Source organism: Myotis nattereri, assembly GCF_964212035.1.
Source record: "Myotis nattereri genome assembly, chromosome: 4".
Lineage (NCBI taxonomy): Eukaryota > Metazoa > Chordata > Mammalia > Chiroptera > Vespertilionidae > Myotis > Myotis nattereri.
The window spans coordinates 89,457,417-89,464,595 of NC_138079.1; positions in this window are offsets into that span (position 1 = coordinate 89,457,417).

Below are 7,179 nucleotides of genomic sequence, written 5' to 3' on the forward strand. Positions count from 1 at the left end.
AGGTTTCCTGGGCACAGGAGGTTAGAGGAGGCGGGATGCTGAAAGTCCCAGACACCCCCGAAGGACACGGGGCTGTGGACACGCATCAGTGCACCCCGCCCCCCAACTCCACCCAAGAAAAGGAAACAGCTTTTGACCGAACCATAGGCATAGGTAGGCGACATGCCCTGCCAGACACCCAGCTGTGCTTCTGAAACCACAGGTTTTCTAGCCAACTGTCCACCCCATGTATCAGCAGAGGGAGCTCTAGGTAGCAAATAACTTTCCTCTGACCACATGCTTTCCTGTAGGAAACACTTGGAGACAGCAAGGAACAGAGGGGGTCTTAAGTGGAGACGTGTCCACTCTGTGCAGAAGGAAACCGATTTGCAAGGGTAGGGGCGTAGGGGTGGGAGTGGGGGGTGATGGGGCAGAGGAGGAGACACCAAATGAAGAAAGGACAGGAGAACCGGAAACCACCACACTGCTTACAGGCTTGTCTGACCTTGCTCTCCACCAGCTTCTTGACCCCCTGAGGGCCCACAGCCTTTAGGCAACCTTTGCAACACTGTGATGTTTGAAACGGAGACACACTCCAGGTCTAGGTCTTGGACTCTCTGGCAGACTTTTTTTTTTCTCTCTTTTAAATAAATGTTTATTTTGTGTGGAGCCCAGTCTGACCCCTGGGGTTAAAGGTTTAGGAATTGTACCCATAACAGCAGTGCTGATGGTGATGATGACGGTGATAGTGGTGGTGGTGGTGAGAGTTAACATTGAGTAAGCACTTACTATGTGCCAATACCTGTGTTGAGGACTTCAACAAATAATAGTCATCAAATGTTTATTGAGGACCTACTCAGTACCTGGGATGGTGCTCATGCTGGGGATCCAGAGATAAACGCGACAGGGAAGGTCCCTACCCTCATGGGCGTCTATTCTCCTAGGGCGAGTGGGGCCAAGGCCCATGAATCAATGCGTGAACAAGTACTCTCGGAGGATAACAGGTGCTGAGAAGAAAGTAAAAGGAGCCATCTGCTGGAATGACTAGAATAGGTCAAGTCTGAACAGGCTGGTTCGGGGGGTCTCACTGGAATGACACTGGAGTGTTTCCTGAATTGTCTCATGCAACGTGACTATTTGAGGAGTCCGGTTTCTTTCAGGCACCAGGCATCATCTGTCAGCTGGATAAATAAGAGTACGTCTATTTTTTCAAATAGGTATACATACTATTATAATGAATAAGTAAACAACGCTGCTTAATTCATAGTAGTTCTTTTATCATATTGGACTTTCCCAAACCATGATTAGTAAAAACTCAACTATTTGTCTGGCACGGCAGGGGGTATGGGATGGGTTATGAAAATATATAAAAAAAGAAAAAAGTGAAAAAGATAACATCTCACAAAAAAAGGATTAAGAGCAATTGATGTATTAAATCTCAATTTTTTTAGTCCAAAATACCCTTTTATTTTATTACCCTCACCCCTCTCAAGGTTCTCTGTGTTAGACAGGTTTCTATCCAGCCCTGTATCTTTAAGTTGGTAGCTTGCCAAAAAAAAACAAAAACAAAAAAAAACTTCTCCCATCTTGTTTGCAGCTTCTGTTCGGCACCTCCCCATCGCAACCCATCCGGTACCTACTGTGATTCCTCAGTGCCTCTCAACTCTCTTTTGTTTGGGGGGGGGGGGGGAGAGTTTATTGGAAGGCCACTGGATATGCCTGCATCTGCTAGCTGCCAAATACTCACTGTTCCCTTCTTGCTGGATAAAGACTCCTGATTTATTTAGCGGGGTGATGTACCCAAGCAGGAAACAACGTTTCCCAGCTTTCCTTGTCGTTAGGGATGATCAAAGAAAAAACAGCAGACATCACTGTGGAGCTTCCAAGACATCCTTGTGCGGAGGGTGCTAAGTCAGGTGGGATGGGCACCGCTTTAACTCCCTGCCATTCCCATTCTTTCTGCCCGGAATGTAGAAAGGAGAGCTGGAACTGCAGCAGCCATTTTGTGACCGTGAGGATAGAAGCCAGTGCAAGAGGTGATGAGCCACAAAGATGAAAGCAGCCTGGGTCCCTGATATTTCTGTGGTCTACTGGGTATGGCCCACTCTGGAACAAGTTTTTCAAACCTGAGAATGAAACTCCCCCCCCCCCGCCCCCCATTGGTTGAAGTTACTCAAGCTGGGATTCTGTTTCTATAGCTGGTCCACTGAGGTGATGGAATTGGGTAATCTCACTGAAAGAAGGTCATCCATAAAACCAGGCCCGGGGAAGAGCTAGACCCAGAGACCAAACACACCAGTCAGTCCCTTCCTCCCTTGTCTCAGCTTCTCGCTGCATGCGTGATTAATCCTCTCTCATAGCAGAATCCTCTCTCGTTGCCCTCCCCGTAGCAAACACCACGGCCGCCACAGTGCCTGCACGTCACATCCCAAGGCCACCGGAAAGGAACAGATCCTCCCTCTACCAACTCGGGCCTCAAGTAGGACCTGGCCGCCACTCGGTTGTTCTGCGTTTTGCTAGTCCTGTCACGCTCTCGTGCCCCAGGCCACTTGTTGGCACTGCCCTCCCGTTTCGGACATTCTTCGGCCTCCCTCACTTGCCTGATGACCTCCCTTCATGAGGAAGGAGGAAGCAAGCAGAAGGAAGTTCCTACAAGCTCCCTCTGCCCCATTTCCTCGCTGCCCTGCGCTGGTGCAATGACTTTGTGTTGATGGACAGGCTATCCAGGCTCCTACATGAGCCCTCCTCCTCCTCCCTTTGCTCCCTGGATCACATCCTCACTCACCTACTTATGGACATCACTTCCTTTATCACAATGTTCTCCCTTCGACGGCATCATTCTCTCCAGTATCCAACTCACTTCTACTTTTCCTATTAAAAACACAAACAATGTCTTTCTTGGCCCCACTTCCCCCCTCTCCAGCCTCTACCCCATATTTCTGTTCCCTTCACAGTGAAAGTTCTCAAAAGAGTTGTCTAACTCACTGTCTCCAATTCCTCTTTTCCCATCTCCTCTTAAACCTGTGTCTGTGCCCAGCCCCCGACTGGATCCCACATGCGCACTTCCCTTCAGTGACCTCTTCATGACTGACTGTTAATAGTTTCTAGTACTTGACCTACTGCAGCGCTTGACACCGTTGCTATCCTTCCTCAGGGACCTCTCCCTTTCTTTGGTGACCAGAACTGTTCTCTCTGGTTCCCTCTACTTCACAGGTGCTCCTTCTCAGGTTAATGCCTCCTCTTCCCATATTGCTCTCTCTCCTATCCTTCCCCAGTTTTCAGTGTTGGCTTTTCCCAGGCCTTAGTCCTATAACTTCTCTTCCCCACCATCCAGATGCAAGGCTTTAAATCACTACATGCTGCAAATACACAAATTTACTAGTATAGGACCAGCCTGCGCTACTCCCCTGAACCCCAAACTCATATACCCACTTGTTTACATCTCCACTAGCATGTCTAATAGACATCTCTGTCAAGAACGGTGAAGAATCTGGGGATGTTACCCTATTTGCAAGGTGGTAAGTTATCCCGCCACACTTCTGTGGATGCTGGCAGAAGACATGAGACTCCTGGGTCAGAGACAAAGGACTTTATTGCTCACAGCAGAGCAGGCAGCAGGACATTCATTTTTGCATCAGTTCCCCTTGCCTCCCAAGACCCATGGGGGAAGGGGTGATGCAGAGGGGATCAAGGTGGATACGATGCACATGGCTGAAAAAACAAACAAACACCCAAATGTTCAATGAGCTATAAACAAACCTGCTGAACCTTTGCCCCAGAGAAAAAATATTATTATTAGCCTGGCAGTAGGCATATATGCACTCTGCCCCAGAGAGAGAATACCTCCATTTTCCAAGACTGCTCAATTATTCAAGCATCCTTGAAAAGGTAGTCCAGAACAGAGAGCCATGAGGGCCTGTGCTCATAAGATCTGCAGAAACATGAGAGGCCCATGGAGAATTGTCTCCAAACAATATTAAGTAGACCTTGTCCAAAACTGAATGTTTGATCTTCCTCCCCAGACCTGCTCTACCCAAAGCTTCCCTATCTCAAGACCTTTGCATTCTTCTGGCCCCTCTCTCTCATATCACACATCCAATTCATTGGCATTCCTGTTGCTTCTCCCCTCCTGAATCTGAGCACATCTCACTATCTCCACTGCCATCGCCTGGGTCCACGCCCCCATCGCCTCCCCCTTGGTTTCAGCAGGAGTCTCCAAACTTCCAACCTAGCTCTATTCCCTACACAGCAGCCCAAGAGAACCCAGCAACAGTTAAGTGTGATGCTGTCATCCATTAGTCTACTCAATAGACAAATGGGTCCCCATTTCTCTTTGAAACAAAGCCAATGTCCATGTAAGAGTTTGCAAGGCCCGTCACCGCCCAGCCCCCCTCACCTCTCTCACCTCACACACTACCCTCCTCCCCTTCACTCACACTCCTCCCACACCCTGGCTTCCTTGCCATCTCCGGAACTCCCCAGGTGGGCCTACCTCAGGACACTGCCTGATTACTCATTCTGTCTGGCATGCTCTTCACCGGATGTTGCATGTCTCCCTCCCTCACCTTGTTCAAGCTTTTGCACAAAGGTAACCACCTCATTTAAACTTTCCCTGATTACCTAAGTGAAACCGCAGTGCCCTGGCCAACACTCCCCATCACCTTTACTTTATTCTGTTGTTTTCTGTTGCCCTTATCATTTTTTTCTGATTTATTATGTGTGTGTTTTTTGGAGGGGGAGGGTGGTCTGTATTACTCCACTAGACTGTAAGTTCCATGAAGGCAGGTTTTGTCTGTTTTATTCACTACTTTACCCTCAATACTAAGTGCTTGACACATAGTGGGTACTCAAGTAATTTTGCTGGATCAATGAATGAATTAGGTTCTCAGTCAGAATCCAAAAACATCTCAGCAAAGGGTGTTGATTATCCTGACTTGAGTCTAGTGCTCCCCTGGGACTCGTCGAATGTAGTTACAGGAAAAGGGTCCATAAGAAGATGGAGAACCCACCTTGGACCTGGAATGAGGAGCCATTCACAGGAAGGGAAGGCCAGTCATGTGCAGGGAATGAGCAAGAACAAGACTCTGGATCCAAACCACCCCATCTGAATCCTGCACCCACTTCTTACTAACTCTGAGGCCTTGGCAAGTGTTTCACATCCCTATTTCTTCTGGGAGGACATCTTACCCTTCTCCTAGGATTGTTCTGAGATTAAATAAATGAGTTAGTGTTAAAAAGCACTCGGAGCAATGCCAACCACATAGTAACACCAAACACAAAAACTGAAAAATAATGAGAACTTGATAAAACAAATACTTATATATTTGAAGAAATCAATACTCTTTTCCATATCAAGCAGGTAAATAGAAATAGAAATAAGTAAGGACATGAGAAATTGTATAGTTCAACCTACAAACTCAATTTATTAGATATATACAGAAACATGCTTACCTTCATGGAAATTAATGTTGTTTTTTAATATCCATAAAATCTGCCATATACCTGGACATAAAGAATCCCTCAACAAATGAAATTAAAGACATTTTGCTCAAATCAATTCTATATAATAAAATCCTAATATGCTAAGTGCCTGGTCAACCAGTCAGCCATTCAACCAATCAAAGCATAATATGCTAATGATATGCTAAGGCCGCTCAACTGCTTGCTATGACGTGCACTGACCACTAGGGGGCAGACGCTCCAACCGGTAGGTTAGCTTGCTGCTGGGGTCCAGCCAATCAGGACTGGGCAAGACAGTCGGATATGCCCTGGAGCCCTCCCACAGTCCCTCCCTGGCTGGCCAACCTCCCCTGTCTCTCCCCGCCCCAAGAGTGCACCAGTGGGGTCCCTTGGCCTGACCTGTGCCCTCCTGCAATCCAGGACCCCTCGGGGGATGTTGAAGAGCCAGTTACAGCCCAGAATTTATGGAATATAATAAAGCTGTTGTCAGAGGAAAATTAATAGACTTCAATGTCTTCATTATAAAGAATAACTAATAAAACAATAAGAGAACTTGTTACAAACCCCAGGAGGTTAGAATAAGAGCAAAATAAACTAAAAAAAAAAAAAAACCTGCATAGAAAATTAATAATGATAGAATCTGATGTAATGGAATCGAAACCACAAATAGCAGAAAGGAAAATAAATTTAAAAGCTCATTTTTTAAAATACCAGATTAACCCCCCCCCCACCACACACACACACATGCATACACAAATATGATTAAGAAAAAAAGAAAATATGGTTATATTTATTTAAAAACCACAATAAAGGTTACAGAAGAGAAGAAAAATGCGATTCTATCGCTCACTTCCTGGAGAAAAAAAAAATATATATATATATAAAATGACCGAGAAAAGTAGACAACTTGAAGAAACCAGTTACCAAAAAGAGACAAAAGACTTATCAGTGAAAAAGCCACCCATGTCAGAGAGGTTTCTGGCTGAGTTCTATATAACCTTATGTAAAACACAGAGATTGCCCCAATGTTAATCCCAGAGCATACATGGGGGTTCTCTGACTTGACTGCATGACAGAATCACCTGTTAAAGTACATGATATCCAACCCCACCCCATTCCTGAAATTCTTGTTCAATCTTTGTCAGGTGTGCCAGGTACAGCAGCTTAAAATAGTCTACAGGTGATTCTAGTGTGCAGCCAGGGTTGACAACCTCTCCCACAGAAAGTAATGAGCAGCTTTGCAATTTTTAAAAAATTCAGTTCTGATCAAGATAGCACCCGAAGAGAAAACTATGCATAAATTTTACTTATGAGTGGGACAAATATTTTGCCTAAACTTACTAGCATTAAATGAATGAAGTGCTGCCTGGTCGTTGTGGTTCAGTATTGCCTGGCCATTGAGCATTGACCCATGAACCAGGAGGTCATGGTTCAATTCTCAGTCAGGGCACATGCCTGGGTTTCGGGCTCCACCCGCTGTAGGGGCGTGCAGGAGGCAGCCAATCAATGATTCTCTGTCATCACTGATGTTTCTATCTCTCTCCTTCTCCCTTCCTCTCTCTGAAATCAATAAAATATATATGTATTTAAAAATAAAAAATTACAACAGAGGAAGAAAGGTTATAAAGGAGCTTGACTTGAGAAAAGGACAACCACTTTGAACAGGGAAAGAATGAGAAAGATGTCTCGCATGGTGAAGATACTAAGGGCACACTGAACGACTATTTAGAATGAAGTACT